Consider the following 16820-nt stretch of genomic DNA (forward strand, 5'->3'; position numbering starts at 1 on the left):
TGTTTATAAATGACGAATCTGTTAGAACTTGCGTACTTCACCGCTCTCAACCACCACTTGCAGTTTGAATTAGCACATTTGAAGTAAAAGACACTGCTCGAATTAATCACCTTCTTTATTCTGAAATTTTTTTTCACGTAAAAAATAAACAAAGTGTTAGATAGTTCATTCTTGTCCTTGTATGACATTCCAATAAAAAAGTCGGTCCCATCATCTTGAAGATTTCTAGATTGTATCGATTGAGAAGAACTGCACATCGTATTGGTCGCATCAACGGGCGTAGGTGTTTGATAATCATCTAAAATATTCATGTCTAGATCATCCAACCTATCATCAAAGAAGTCTTATTTTTCTTCTTTTTCTTCTACGTTTTAGTTCTCATTCTTTCTCATTTTTTCAGCCATGTACACCCTTAACACCGGCCTGGTTGAATCACTTAGATAAGAACACAACCAAACCTGATTGGTTATCTTGAAAGGCAATACCCTCTGATTTTCAAAGGAGCTGTGCATGTAGCTGATGGAAAATTCTTCCGGTTGACAACTTAGTCCACAAAAGCTGATGATTAAGTTCACAAAATCATCATATGAAACATCACTTTGGACTGTCATAGCTATCTTCTCTACCATTTCACCGTCCTTTCAATGCTATACATATTGATTTCTCTTCTCGACCCAATGAATATGACAATCCACCCCTATTGTTATTAATCCCTCTATTAGTGGTACCTAAATAAAGTCATTCGTTAAAAAAAGTTGATAGTAATTTCATAGTGGCGTGAATGAATCCCAACAGATGTGTTATCAGTTGTAATAGGTAAGTGATGAGTCTCAACATATTCTTACCTATTGGGATTTCTGTTACGGGTCTGAATATCTGTTGCAACAGATCAATCACTTGCTGAAATTGATGTTATAACTAAATCACCTTTGAAGCTAATTCCAACATATGAGTGACAGTTACAACAGATAATTAACCTGTTGCAGCAGATGACTTACCTAATGTAACAGGTTATTAATTTGTTGTAACCTATATTGGAATCGTGTTCAGATTTTGTTGCAACAGGTAACTAATCTGCTGCAACATATGTGTCAAATATTGCAATAGATGAGTCATCTGTTTAAACATGAATCCAACATATCAGTCTTTCTTTGAAACAAATGTCTCATCTATCGCAACAGATGATTTATCTATTTAAACAGATGAATTTTATGTTGGATTCATGATTCTGTTCTATCCATTTTTCGAAAACAACAACACAATAGCAGTTACCCAGATGACAAATTCTACTAAAACTCATAATTTGACTTACCAACGTCTCCTATAAAGTAATGCCAAAGTGGAAAGTGATGTTAGAAATAAAATTTGACCTAAGAAATTGGTCAAATAGCAACAGTAGCGGTAACAACAACAACAAATGGACAACAAGAACAAGGTGAAGATAATAATGAAGTAGAAGATGATGATAATGAAGCAGAAGATGATGAATGAAGCAGCAGCAACAATGAACAACAAAAATTGCTAAGAGAGAGAAATCAACAAAGGGTGAGAAGAGAGAGAAAGACGCCTTTTTTTCCATCCGTTTTTCGTTATATAGGCTAACATTTGGATCAAAGTGTAAATTTAAAAATGTGTGGGTTATTTTCAAACTTCCCCAACTTTCTTAATCCATAATAAAGTAATTGTCACCTCCACCAAATAATTAAGACTTGTGTAACCTACACCTCATTTTAAAACTCTTTTGTCACCTGTGGCCCAAACCCCCTAGTTTCTTACTTATTTCCTAGTTTTGGTAAGTATTCAAACAAAATATGTTATCTCAAAAGTTGTTATAAATGTATTACCATATATAGTGAATGCCTATTTTTAGAAAAGTTAGAAAACCTAACTTTGGAACAAAGTTATTTTTTTCCTATAAATAAAGAGGTTTTCCTTCATTGTTATGAACCCCTTAAGAAATCTATCAAGAGAAATAAGAATTATTCTCCTCTCTCCATTCTTCTGGTTCTGACTTTATATTTCATAACATGTTATCAGCACGAGCCTCTGATCTTTTAATTAGGATTGGACATATTTTGGTTCAAATCGAGAAAACTAAAAAAACAAATCAAAATTAATTTTTGTTTCAATTTTTAAATTTTTCAGATTGATTTCGATTTCAAATTTTAAAATTTCAGTTAAACGATTTGATTTTTGAATTTTTAAAAAAGTAATTCGGTTAAATTGAAAAATAAAAATTATATAAATAATATATTATTATTTTATTATATTTAAATTATATAAAAACCCAACCCAAATATGATCCCAGCACAACAATAAGCCCAAGTACGACAAGCCCAATACCCCTTATTATATACTCCTCCGTTTAAAAAAAAAAGGACCTACTTTGACTTGACACAAAGTATAAGAAAATAAAAAAGATTTCTAAATCTTGTTTCCATAAATTAAAGTTATGTCAAATGTACCAAACATCCTTTAATCTTGTGGTCCTAAATATGTCATATGAAAAGTTGAAATTAAAGTATTTTCATAAAAGGAAAGGGGTCATTCTTTTTAAACAAACTAAAAAAGAAAGTAGGTCATTCTTTTTTAAACAGAGAAAATATAATTTATAACACTAATACTAAAATTTATTATTCACTTCACAATTCTATATCAGTGAACAACGACGCTTACTTCAGACATCACAATTCAACCCTTTCATTTTTTGATTTAAATTCTTACTTCCACCAACCTTCTCAGTAATCACTAATTATGTGTTGTTGAACTTATGTTATGATTGTTTATGTTACACTGTTATGACTTTTGTTACACTGTTGAATTTTTTATGTTAAACTTATGGTTATTTCATTTCATTTCATGCATGATAGGTTATTCACATTTGTGAATGAAAATCAGGTTCGAGAAAGACTCTTTTTCTAAAAAAAAAAAAACAATTTCAAAAGCGTAGTCATGACAAAAAAAGGCCCACTACTTTGTTCTTTAAAATTAAAAAAATGAAAAAACTAAATCGTTTTTGAAGAAATCAAGCCAAATTGAATTTAGTTCAGTTCTATTATGGTTGTCATTTATGTCAAGACAAAAATTGAAAAACCAAACCAATATTTAATAACCAAACTGGACAAATCGAATGTTCACCCCCCAAATTTAACACATCATTTATTATTAACAAGATTTAGCTTGACTTGACCCATAACACGATTGATTTCGGTGATTAAAGGGGTATGGTGATTATGTCACCTATCTGTGTGCAAAATGTTACTTCATTAATTTTTTGTAATATAACTCGTGTTTGATATAGCATATGACTAGGTTGTTGATTAGTGAAACCAACAAAATGAAGCGGATCATGGGTGAACTGTGTGTTATAATTAATTATTTTCCTTTATTGATATTATAGTCAAGGTAAGGTTTATTTGTTTTCTAATAATCACAATCTTATCCCTCAAAAAAATATTATTGTGAGAGAACATTTGTTACTTGTTGATTTATACAAAACAAGTTTAGAAATTAATTTTTTCACGGTTTATGAAATAAAATTTTATAATTCAGTTTAGATGCTGAAATTTGTATGCACAATTCTACAATCTACAATTAGTTTTGGTTAGTGAATAAACTAAATCATTGTTGAAACATGATTTGTTTGGCTTTGATCTCTTTCAAATGAATCGCATAGTATGATATATTTTCATTCAACATGTGTAGTTGACTAAATTTATGAACAAATGATTGTTTCATTTAAATAGAATATATGTTTATAAAACCTAGGAAACAAGAGAAAACTAGTTTGTTTTTAGTTTACTGATTAAAGTTATTACTAGATGTATTGAAAAAACAAACAACTAAAAAAGGAGAGCACTGAAAGATGCCACTGGTTCTTGTAGGTGTGAACTTCAGTGAATATTTTTTGGAGAATAAAAATGAGAAAATAAAATATCATTTATTGTGCAATTGAATCTTCAATAACTAAAGAAAAGAAAGGAGGACTAAACTGAAATTTCTTTTTACCAAAATGATAGCAGATTCTGTTTATACACAAAGTCATAGAGCTAACACTAGAAGTAGGTTTCAAGAGTATAATACGTGGTGGATCACTGAATAATATTTTGTACTTGTATATGTTACAAGAATTATACATAAAGCTATATACAAGAATTATTACTTATGACTAGTTTTATGTGTGCATGGGTGCATACATAACATAAAGCTATATACAAGTGTGTATCAAGTTGTGGACTTCCTAATTTTATTTTACATCAATAGAACAAATCATAATGCATTTACTTAGTGCAATTATTTATATTTCATTATAATTTTTTTATAACTATGTATGCTTTCATGATATACAGAACCTTAGATGTTATGCGGCTATTCTTATTGAAAAATTTTATATTTGTCATAATTTTTATCGTTAATATTGAATTTAAGATAAGTGTTCCTGACTTGATTATATTAAATTATTTTCTTTTTCATATTAGAATCTAGATGTTTTTGATTCAACATCTAATGTGAAATAAAACTTTATTTTAATGCAGTATAATCTAAAAGAGCAAAAGGATTTTTAGGCTTTAGATGTGTCTATGGCACCTTATACTGTAGCCACTTTGTATTTTGACACATACACGATAATTCTACATTGTTTTAGTATATTAAAATATTATTTACAAATCCAATAACACTATTTATTTGCGTCAAATGTTGATGCAAATATACTACATGCTAGACTTGTCCTTAGTGGTTAAGAAAGAAAGAACATTTAGCCAAATAAGATTTACTTCATGTTATGGTTAATGTAGATTTGTCTACTACCAACATTGTCAAGCTAAAATAAATAGTAAAGTTCATTTGATAAATTTAATGCAACCACACTCCATTGCAATTTATTCCATCTAACATTAATGATACAAACAATTGCAACTACTTTTAAGTATTATTCAATACTTATAGAGGAAAACAAAATATTATTATAGTTTATATTTTTCTACTCTTGGTTTTGTACCTTTTTTGTTTGTAATCTTTTTCCCCGAACAGAAAATTGGGTCTAAGGAAAAGGACATGTATCATTCTATGATACTTCTTGCACCTCAAGGGGTTATGTGCTCATTACGATCTTAGACTATGAATTTATAATATAGTTTGTGTTTGTTAGCATGTGATTATGTTGTAAAATAGTGAAACAAATAGAATAAATCTAGGGATAACGGTGTGTTCTCGATTGATTGCTTTGTATAGAGTATTTATTTTACCTTTATCTTTTTGAAATTTTTATATCTATATACTACATATTAATATCAAACTATTATTTGTGTAGAATTTTGATTGTTCCCCCTCTTTTAGCTACTTCTCCATTACAGGTTCTCCTTGTTGTGTAGCAACGTGCATATTAGGTAGTTGAGAAAATTTGTAAAAGGTAGATGGACTATCAAATTCAACCTTAATAAGTTACCTAGATAGTGTTACATAATTTTTTTTGACATCTGATTGTTGCTTGATCGACCACTTCATCCATTATTTTTATTAGTTTTATTTTTCTATACATAAACTTTTAGTTGATATTTTCACTTACTTTGTAGGATTTAGAAGTTGATAGGTAAGATATGGAGGCATGTCATGATGGGAATAAGGTTCTTTGCTTCTTTAAAGTACAGTGTACAGGTTTGATTATGTATATGCTTGTTTCTTGACTTTGTTTAAAGTAGTGTTTAAATATATAGTTGGTTTTAATAACCATATATGCAATTAGTTATTATTACAGTTAATTTCCCACTTGTTGATATAAACTTTTGAGCATTCCCACTAGGTGAGTGAATTTCACCGATGGTCATTCAACCGTGTGTTTATCAAACAAAAGTCACTTTTCAATTACATAAATGTAATTCAACTTTAAGAATTATCACACAAAAATTATTTCTCTATTTTAAACTACACAAGAATCATCCAACTTAAAGTTTATCACATAAAAGTTAATTTTCTATCTTTAATTTTATACCACTAGTTCAAGAATCTCGAGATATCCCAGGAACTCAATCCTTGCTATCGACCCCAAAGGACCACCAGCTAACCCATGACTAGTGCCTTCTGTGAGCACTGAATAATAACAACACTGTAATAACAATGTAACTGATATAAATGAGGAAGTTAGGCTAAAAATACCATAAGTTTCATAACTAAAAAATCAATACTGAATACTAAAAGACTGAATGCTGAAATACTCTAGTCTGAGAGCCTCTAACTGTCTGAATTATGGAGTTTATGCGACAAGCCCCCCAACTAACTCCAACTACTAAAAACTGTATTGAAATACTGAACTAGTACTCTGTCCTCGATCTATGAGAACTCACCACTTAGTTTATTACTAATAGGTTGGGCTACTAAGTATAGTAAGGAGCCCATGCATCTTAACCTATGATATAAGAGATCATAGCAGGAAAAAAAGTATGCGTTAGTACTTTGAATGTACTGGTATACTAAGTGAGGTTGGCTAATAAGCATGGGTTCATATTCATGAACATTAACTGACTGAGTAGCATGAACATAATAGAATGAAAGAATATGCATGAATACATAAACTGTAACTGAGATCATGGTAACACTAGTTATTGAGTTCTGAATACTGATTAACTGATATCTGAGTTTACTAAAACTGTAATACTGATAAGTAAGTGACTATTTCTAATAGTCCTGATTGATAACTGGGTGACTATTTTTTGTAGTCCTAATTCTGTAGAACTGAACTGCATTCTATGCTGAACTTGTAACTGTATCTGATTGTCCTGATTCTGTTGAACTGAACTGAGTTCTATACTAAGACTGAAATTGAAACTAAAACTATGAGAGGTAATAATCTAACCGACATGCCCCAAATAAGATATCTATGTTGGGGTCCAATCTGTAACCCCAATTGGAAGAGGGTTAGTACCGTGCCACGGGTAAAGACAACTGGATGTGGGGTCAATCCTAGTCTAGCGGGTCACCTCTGAGATCAGTCCTAACTAGTAGGTGATCCTTAAGTATGTTACTCCTATCTAATGGGTGACATCTCATAACCTACGCAGGCTATGTAGTTCTGGAACTTAGGGATTACTTCTAGGGGCCCAGTCCTAGCTAACTGGTGAGCCCCCATCCCTAGGCTCACTCGGTACGGAATCCTACTCCTAACATAAAGATACTAAATTGATTACTAAACTTTTCTAGTCCTGACTGAACAGTTATCGATCGTGTTGTCTGACTAAACTGAACTGAGTTCACTGAGTACTGAACTGATTACTGACTGAATTCTATGAACTGACTGAGTCTACTAAGTTTTAAACTAAATACTACCGAGTTCTGAATTGAATACTGAACTAAGAATGGGACTGATTACTGAGTACTACAGGTCGTAATACTATCGAGATTGTTCTGTGACTACTATAGCTCTAGGTAAACAACTAACATTTCATGTATTGAATACCCCCAGGACTCGATAGCGTAAATTATACTACATAGAATAATCTTGAAACATGATAACTAATTTCTTGATCACTAATCATTTATGGGGGCATTTTGACAAACACTTGCACGATATGAACTTATATACATATTAACATGATATGATTACACTACTCCACCCACATGAACAATTCATCAATCACTTGAAAAGCATAATTTATGCACATGACTGTAATATAACATGCAAGCATCATAATCATAACTCTAGCTTCATAATTCAATGGCTTTAACATGAATTTACATGATACTTCACACATGATAATCAATTCCATATGAATTTTGTATTAAACCAGGGATTAAAACCCAATTAACATTATAATCATGAATACACTTAAATCTAATCATAGAAATCATGAAATCAATATACTGGATGTTTTAAAAGAGATTTTTGGACTCTAAGGGTAGAAGGAACCCATGGATGAACACTTCACATACCTTAATGCTTGAGATCTTGAAGATTAATGGTGAAACCTTGGGATTTGAATCTTGAGTTGGAAGCCCTAGAGTTTCCTGTTGAGTGATTTTGAGAGAAAAAAGTGTAATTTGCTTTGTGAGGGATGAATTTTGTATTTTAGGGCTGGGTCGAAGTTGGGAAAATATCTCAAATACCCCTCTAGATACTGTTTTAATTACTGCAAAATGTGCCTAATGATGGGTTGACCGATACATTACATCGATGGGGTTGACGTTATGGCTGATGCATTGCATCGAGTCCATGTCGGCTCACTGGAAATTAACACTTAGAGCAGGGGAAAATATTTATCAATGCAATAGGAGACACGGCATGTCGAGATCATATTGATTCACTGGTTTGGGCTTTTAAAGGTGCTTCAAACGAAGTCTGAAAAATCCTAAACTTGTCCAAGAACACCTAGTAATATTCCTGATCATGAATCAACCTAAAGATTGATAATTTAAGGTCATAAGGGTCATGAAAGAGAGGTTCCAACTTACGAAGGCCAAAATAACACTAAGTCTAAACACTTAGCTAGAATTTTCTAAGTTTGGGACCTCTTTTCAAGCTTTAACAGATGGAGTTAAGCTTAGAATTTTGTGGGGTCTTACAATACCTTCCCCTTGGCAATATTCATCCACAAATGAGTCTGGCAAAGTTGAGAAATACTGATAGGATGAGCTTACACTCTGAACATGCATATCTGATGCATGGAACACCTGACTATAGCTACTGATAAGCTGAGTTTTCAAACTGAACATGCTTATATGATGCATGAGTACATGACTGAACTGATTCATGACTGCATGACAGAATATGCAACGGTAATGGATACCTAGTTTGTAACTGTAACTGAACATGGACCAAGCCAATCTAAGGAAGACTTTACCTTCAGCTGATAATACTGATGAACTTGAGATCATTTTCTAAACATGCATGATCGAGAATATGAGAACATAACTGGCACTGAAATGTTATACATGAAATGAACTGAGGCCCTAAATACATGGCTTACGGCTGATATTGGAACTTGAGGGTCCATCTTGGAGTACCCACTACTCCAAACTAGATTTGTTATGTAAAGAGAAGATGGAAGGTTTAGGTCATGAAAGCTCAGGGGATTAAAGTGCATCTCCCCCTTGGGATATTATGTCCCTTGAAGAATGCTGACTTGGCTAAGATACTAAGGAAAAACTGAGATGATGCACAGGGCACCTACGAACTGAATCATGATTGTATATTGAGGATCTGAAATTGCGGCATGGCACCTGAACTGAAATAATATCACAACCATATGGTTGCTCGATCTTGGAATAGTTACATTCATGAGACTTCAGATAGTGCGACTAGATAGAAAGATGGGAAACCCAACCATACAATCATTGTCTGCCTAACTGCTAAACTAAATTGTTGGTTTTGCAAACTAACTTATACTGAAAACTTATATCCAAATTGAGCCTTTCTTTGACACTCTTTCTATAGAGTTTTAGTGGATTTAGGAAGCAAGGAGTCTTGGCATGGCTGAATAAAATAGCTGAATAAGAAAATCACATCCTGGCTAAAATTCAATAATATGAGTTGAGGCCTACGAAATATCATCTAAGATAAAGTAGCTAAGCCTTATGCACTGCAACTATAAATTTTCAAGCTTAGACATATCCCTTGAATACTCTCTCAACTATACTCTCCACCTTAGTACAGCATATCACCTTAGACTACTAAAAAATTCACATGGGTGCTGAGCATGAGTGCATAAACATAATAACGTATCTGATTATCTGAATGGCTGATAGGTGAATAACTGGTCATGTAATAGTGAACTACACTTAGTCTTAATAGATGGACTGTAACTATAGAGTATTATACATATGAGGTACGGACTGACTGTGTAACAGGAGATAACTGAGCTTGGATTCATGAAAGTTGTATTATTTGAGAATACCAAACCAAGCGTATAATATAATTCAAAAATATTATGTAAACTGAGGTACTAAATACTGATAACTGCATAACTGATAACTATACACAATGGTTAAGCAAACCTGAAATTAAACTGAGTTTCTGATCTGATTACTAGACAGAAACTATGACTTAGACTGTAACTAAGATGGTAATTGAGACTGTAATTGAACTAAATACTTGGTTCTGATAACTACGTGATGGATAGTGATATAAACCAAGGATCTGAATAGACACACACTCGGTATTTTCTCAACTTCTTATCTCATCAAAAATTCTGATTCCTCTCCCTTCAACAGCTAAATACACTTCTTGCTAGCCATTTACTTAGCATACTAACCTAATATTCAAGCCTATTTTTCATAACTATAGCCTTACATAAAAAAAACATGCAAAACTCTTTCCTTATCTTGAAACATTTACTGTCTCCCATCTAAGCAATCACTCATCACTATATCATTTCATAAGGAAAGTTCATTAAAGGGCTAAAACATGAGGACCTAAAGCGTGAATGCATATTATGCCGAACTCGACACTTAACTAAGGCCCAAGGAATAAAATATCAATACCATAGACTTATCAAGAGATCTAAACTAAGGATATACATGACATAATCTAAATTTAGCCGACTATTAGGAGTGTAGCATGAGGCATAAGAACTGGCCATACTGTAAAGTATGACATGAGTACATGAGTCATGAGCTGCATGACCTGAGTCTGGAGTTTTTGTATTCATGAAACATAATTCATAATATTGAGTGAATTGAAGCTCCTTATACTAGGAACTATAAACGTACATGATTTTTTTAACTTGCACGAATATGGGCTATTATCATATAGCTAATATGTAAGGCATGAGGAGACATCATGATAACTAAAGTACAAAACTTTGAACTGAGGTAAAGATAGGTTAGGCATCATTCCCTCCCACTGATTGTCTACACATACTAACATTGCTATTAGAATCTGAAGGCCTGACTTTCTTAGATATTATAATCAAATAGTTCATGTATACCCACCGGCTATGATAGACTGACTCACTGGGGTGTAAACTAAGAAAGGTCCTGTCAATATTTGGTCTAGCCTTAAAGTGGACTATTATGCAAAGAGTTACAAAATAAAAAGAAACTCTTAGATCTGAAGAGGCATAAACATGTAAATGGGAGATCTGTAACATACCAGTGACTGCATCTGGAGAAACTTCCTGATCTTGTCTGGACTAAAGTGCATAAAGATTGTTTGGACGTTGCCCACTGGCGGCACTGAAAGTGGCACCCAGCCGATTCGGGTGACCAGACTGAACTGAAAGATAGTTGGACTGACCCTACTGGACCCCTCTGAGCCATTAATCTACACTCCCGCATCCTATAGACTAGCTTGCCCCATCAGAAACATATATCACTGCCAGCTCTACACGCGCCTAGGTGATGTCTACTTCATTCTTTGTAAAGTGGATGGGTATGACCACTTCTCACACTAACCTAAATTTTATAGCCTGGCGCCCCATCATGACTGTTGTTCCTTAACCTTTGTACTGGTGTACTAGTTGAAGATTGAATTGGGGCTGAAAACTTTTGACTAAACTGAGGACATTTACCACTCTCTGACCTTGGTGGAGCAAACCTAAAGCAACTCATTTTGGCTCCCTTATTTTCTCTCTTCTTCTTCTTAAGCTTATACTCCTCAATCTGTTCAGCATGGACCATAATACTAGATATGTCCATCTCGTTAATCAAGATCACAGTCCTACACTCCTTGACCATACTCTCCTTCACCCTATATATGAACTTGCTCATTCTAGACCTATTGTCTCCTACTACATAGGGAGCATATCTAACTAACTGAGTAAACTCAAGAGAATACTCTTTCATACTCATATTGCTTTTCTTGATATTGATGAACTCTAACACCTTTGCTTCTCTCAGTTCTAAGGGAAAGAACCTATCTATAAAAGTAGTAGAAAACTCTTCCCACTCTATGGGCTCTACATCTGTACCCCTATTTACATGTCACAACTTAAACCACGTATAAGCCACATCTTGTAGATGATAGGTAGCTAAATCAACATTCTTACTAGAATTCACTCCCATAATATTTGTGAATTTTTGAACCTGGTCGAGGAACTCTTGTGGATTCTCTTCTTACTTAGATCCCTTGAAGGAAGGAGGGTTCATTTGGGTGAAGTCCTGAATTCTGGCTACAGCAGCATTGGCCACTAGATTATCCTGAATAGAAGCTGGCCGTTTATTCTGAGCTGTTATTGAATTAGCTAGAGTAGTGAATGTAGCCCTGAATTCTGCATGAGAGACATGCTTGTCCAGGGGATCTGCTTGTATGGACTGAGGTGTTGACTGGTATTTTGTTCTTCTTCTATTGTTCTATTCAAGAGGCATGTTCTATAAATATAAGGAAGAAGTTGATTAGACTAAGATTTTAACTTAAGCTCATGCTCACTCGCACGATATGAATACTGAAAGAAGGGAAACTTTTCCTAAAACATCTGGTAGCCTCATGTCCATAAGTGTGGCGTGCTACACACCCATACACAAGACTCTACTTGATGCATCTTTCATACTTCCTAAGACTTTGTTGAACCTCAAGCTTTGATACCAAATTTGTAATGCCTCAAGTGTGTACCCCAAATACTACACGATGCTAGCGACCCCGAAGGATCACCAGCTAACCCATGACTGGTACCTGCTGTGAGTACTGAATAATAACAACACTTTAATAATAATGTAACTGATAATAATACAGAATTTAGTCTAAAATTTCCATGAGGTTCATAACTGAAAAATTAATACTAATTACTAAAAGACTGAATGCTGAACTATCTGCTGAAATACTCATCTGAAAGCGTCTAGCTGTCTGAATTATGAAGTTGATGGGACTAAACCCCCCATCTAACTCCAACTACTAAAAATTATACTGAAATACTAAACTAATACTCTATCCTCAATCTATAAGAAATCACCACTAAGTCTGCTGCTAATAGCCTGGGCTGCTAAGTATGATTAGGAGCCTAAGCGTCTGAACCTATGATATAAGACATCATAGCATAAAAGAAAAATATGCGTCAGTACTTTAAATGTACTGGTATGCTAAGTGAGGTTGGCTGATATACATGGGTTCATATGCATGAATGATAACTGACTGACTAACATGAACATAACAAAATGAGAGAATATGTATGAATACATTGGCTGTAACTAAGATCATGTTAACACTGGTTACTAAGTTCTGAATACTGATTAATTGATATCTGATTTTACTGATACTGTAATACTAATAACTGAGTGACTATTTTTGACAAACCTGATTGATAACTGGGTGACGGTTTCTGACAGTCCTAATTTTGTAGAACCAAACTAAATTCTATATTGAGCTGGGTAACTATATCTTACAGTCCTGATTCTGTAGAACTAAAATTAATTTTGTACTGACACTGAAACTAAAACTGAAATTATGGGAGGTAACAATCTAATTGACATGCCCCAAATAAGATAACTGATTTGGGGTCCAATCTGTAACCCCAATTGGAAGGGGGTCTGTACCGTGCCATGGGTAAAGATAATTGGATGTGGGGTCAGTCCTAGTCTAGTGGGTGACCCTTGAGATCAGTCCTAATTAGAGGGTGATCCTTGAGTATGTCAGTCCTATCTAACGGGTGACATCTCATAACCTACGCTAGATACATAGTTCTGGAACTTAGGGATTGCTTCTAGGGACCTAGTCCTAGCTAACGAGTGATCCCCTATCACTAGGCTCACTCGGTGCTTAATCCTACTCCCAACTGAAAGATACTAAACTGATTACTAAACTGTTATAGACCTGATTGAACTGTTATTGATTATATAGTCTAACTAAACTAGACTGAGTTCATTGAGTACTAAACTGATTACTGATTGAATTCTGTGAAACGAGTGAGTCTACTTAGTTCTGAACTGAATACTGAACTGAGATTGGGACTGATTACTGAGTACTACTTGTCGTAACACTACCGATACTGTTTTGTGACTACTATAGCTATAGGTAAACAACTAATATTTTGGGGATTGAATACCCCCAGGACTCGATATAATAAATTATAAGGCATAGAACAATCTTGAAATATGATAAGTAATTTCTTGATCACTAATCATTCATTGGGGCATTTTGACAAAAACTTGCATGACATGAACTTATATACATATTAACATGATATGAGTACACTACTCCACCCATATGAATAATTCATCAGTCACTTGAAAAGCTTAATTTATGCACATGACTGTAATATAACAGGCAAGCATCATAATCATAACCCCAACTTCACAATTGAATATCTTTAACATGAATTCACATGATACTACACACATGATAATCAATTCCATATGAATTTTGTAATAAACCATGGATTAAAACCCAATTAACATTATAATAATAAAATCACTTAAATCCAATCATGGAATCATGAAATCAATCTACTTTAAGTTTTAAAAGTGTTTCTTGGACTCCAAATATGGAAGGATCCCTTGGATGAACATTTCACATACCTTAATGCTTGAATTCTTAAAGATTGATAGTGAAATCCTTGGGATTTGAATCTTGAGTTGGAAGCCTTAGGGTTTGCTCTTGAGTGATTTTGAGAGAAAAGGGTGTAATTTGCTTTGTGAGGGCTGAATTTCATGTTTTAAGGGTTGCGTCAAAGTGGAAAAAATATTCCAAATACCCCTCTAGACGCTGTTTTAATTACTATAAAATGTGCCCAGCGACGCAAAAACTAACGTGTCGCATCGATGGGGTCGGCGTTATGGCCAATGCACCGCGCCGAGTCCACATTGGCTCACTAGAATTGACACTGGGAGTTGGGGAAAACATTTATCAATGCGATCGGCGATGTGGCATGTTGAGATCATGTTGATTCACTAGTTTGGGCTTCCAAAGGTACTTCAAATGAAGTTTGAAAAATCTAAAACTTGTCCAAGAACACCTATTGACATTCCTGATCAAGAATCAACCTAAATATCGATACTTTAAGGTCATAAGGGTCATGAAATAGAGTCGTAAACTTATGAAGTCTAAAATGACACTAAGTCTGAATACTTAGTTAGAATTTTCTAAGTCTGGGATATTTTTTCAAGATTGAGTTAAGGTTAGAATTTTGCGGGATCTTGCATAAGTCTTTTTCAAGGAAGTTAAAACACCTAAGCAAACCAACATGCTTAAAGAAAAATATTTTCTTTTGCTCCTATAGAAAACCTTCCAAACACTCCCTCTCTATATATTATATTTTACTTTTATGATCCAGTTTGACCCCATGATCACTATATATGCTCCATCTAAATGTCTTACTATAAAAACGTTGTTGCCTACTCTATTAAAATAAATTTAAAATGGAAGGTTGTTACCTTCACTGAAATATACTCATTAGTTCTTACACTGATGGGCAATGAATGCAATTAATGAGAAGATGACATAACTCTAGAAAAGGAAATATTGTAATAATTGTACTGTGGAACTTCATGAAAACTTATTAAGAATAAAACTAGTTTAGTACCTACCAAATATTTGTTGTCCAGATAATAAATCATTCATTAAGCTTTGTTGCTTAAAGGAATTGAGGTTTTTTTCTGTTCTTTTTTATCAAATGAAACAAATATGCATTTAAAACATGCTTTGGCATTTGTATTATAAACAATTGTACCATCCAGAACTCCTAGTATATTGTCGTAAATTTGTTTCATATAAAGTTTAGTATTCAAATTATGTATAATCATGTCATATTTCTTAGTTTTAATTTCTCCAACTTCTTTTCAGTATATTCCCTCAACGTTTGCTCAATTAGTTTCTCACCTGACTAATCAGGAGTTTATCTGGAGGACTCTAGTGGACAGCGATTGAGAGTAAGAGTGTGTACACTTGACAGTAGACTTGCAATTGGTTGTTTTTAGTACAAAAAATCATTATTTCGACACAATAACTTCAACAAAAGTTCAAGTATAAAGCAAGAACACTTAATAAATTATGCAACACCTTCAACACAAGATCAAAATGATCTTTCAAAGAAGTGCATTTTTCAGAAAGTTAGATGAAACAACAAAAGTCCAAGTCCTCCAAATTCACAGAGTTTTCTTAAGGAAATAATTCCCCTCAAGTTCCTGAGGTTACGAAATTTTTCTCCCAGGGAAAAATAGCCTAACAATCAGACTACAATGGTACCTCAAACAATTAGATTCTCTTCGAACTGACTCAACGATTAGATGATCACATGGTGCATTTTGAAGAAAAAAAGTATTTTCAAATTTAGAAAATTTTTGCATCTAAACCTGTGGAAAAATGCTGGTTTATATAGCCATTAGGTACCTCGTCCGAAAAGAGGCAATGGTTCATTCGAAAAGATGTATCCTTTGGAACAGTCATGCTTATTCATCGAATCATTGTGTCTCTTTCTGGACAGGCACAACCATTTGAAAAAACATCTCTTTTCCTGAATCAGTGTGTCATTTTATTGAAGGGTTACATTCCTTCCAAAGTAGCATTTCGCATTCTACAGTTGTTTCTACACTGCATGCATGCACGCTAAAGGAGGAACAATTTACTATTACATTTTTCTTCTTTGGATTTTTGGACTGTTTCAAATAAATTTTGTCCAAAATTCAAGTAATTATGCTTCTTGCTCGAAAAATGAGAGCTTGTGTGAAAAAAAGGATGTTAGTTGGTTGTTGACCAACGAAAAAACATGGGCGTCATTTTTGAAATAGATCTAATAGATCGATCATTTTTGAAATCTCAATCCAAAGATGAAGTCAAATCGTAGTCGAGCGACGATGATGGCGACGGCGCAAGTCATGTAACACCCTATATTTTTTTATGCTAGAATTCTAACCATTTTTCTTACGTGTATAAGCCCTAATACAAAAAATTCCCACATTAATAT

The sequence above is a fragment of the Capsicum annuum genome, chromosome 3, assembly GCF_002878395.1.
Source record: "Capsicum annuum cultivar UCD-10X-F1 chromosome 3, UCD10Xv1.1, whole genome shotgun sequence".
NCBI lineage: Eukaryota > Viridiplantae > Streptophyta > Magnoliopsida > Solanales > Solanaceae > Capsicum > Capsicum annuum.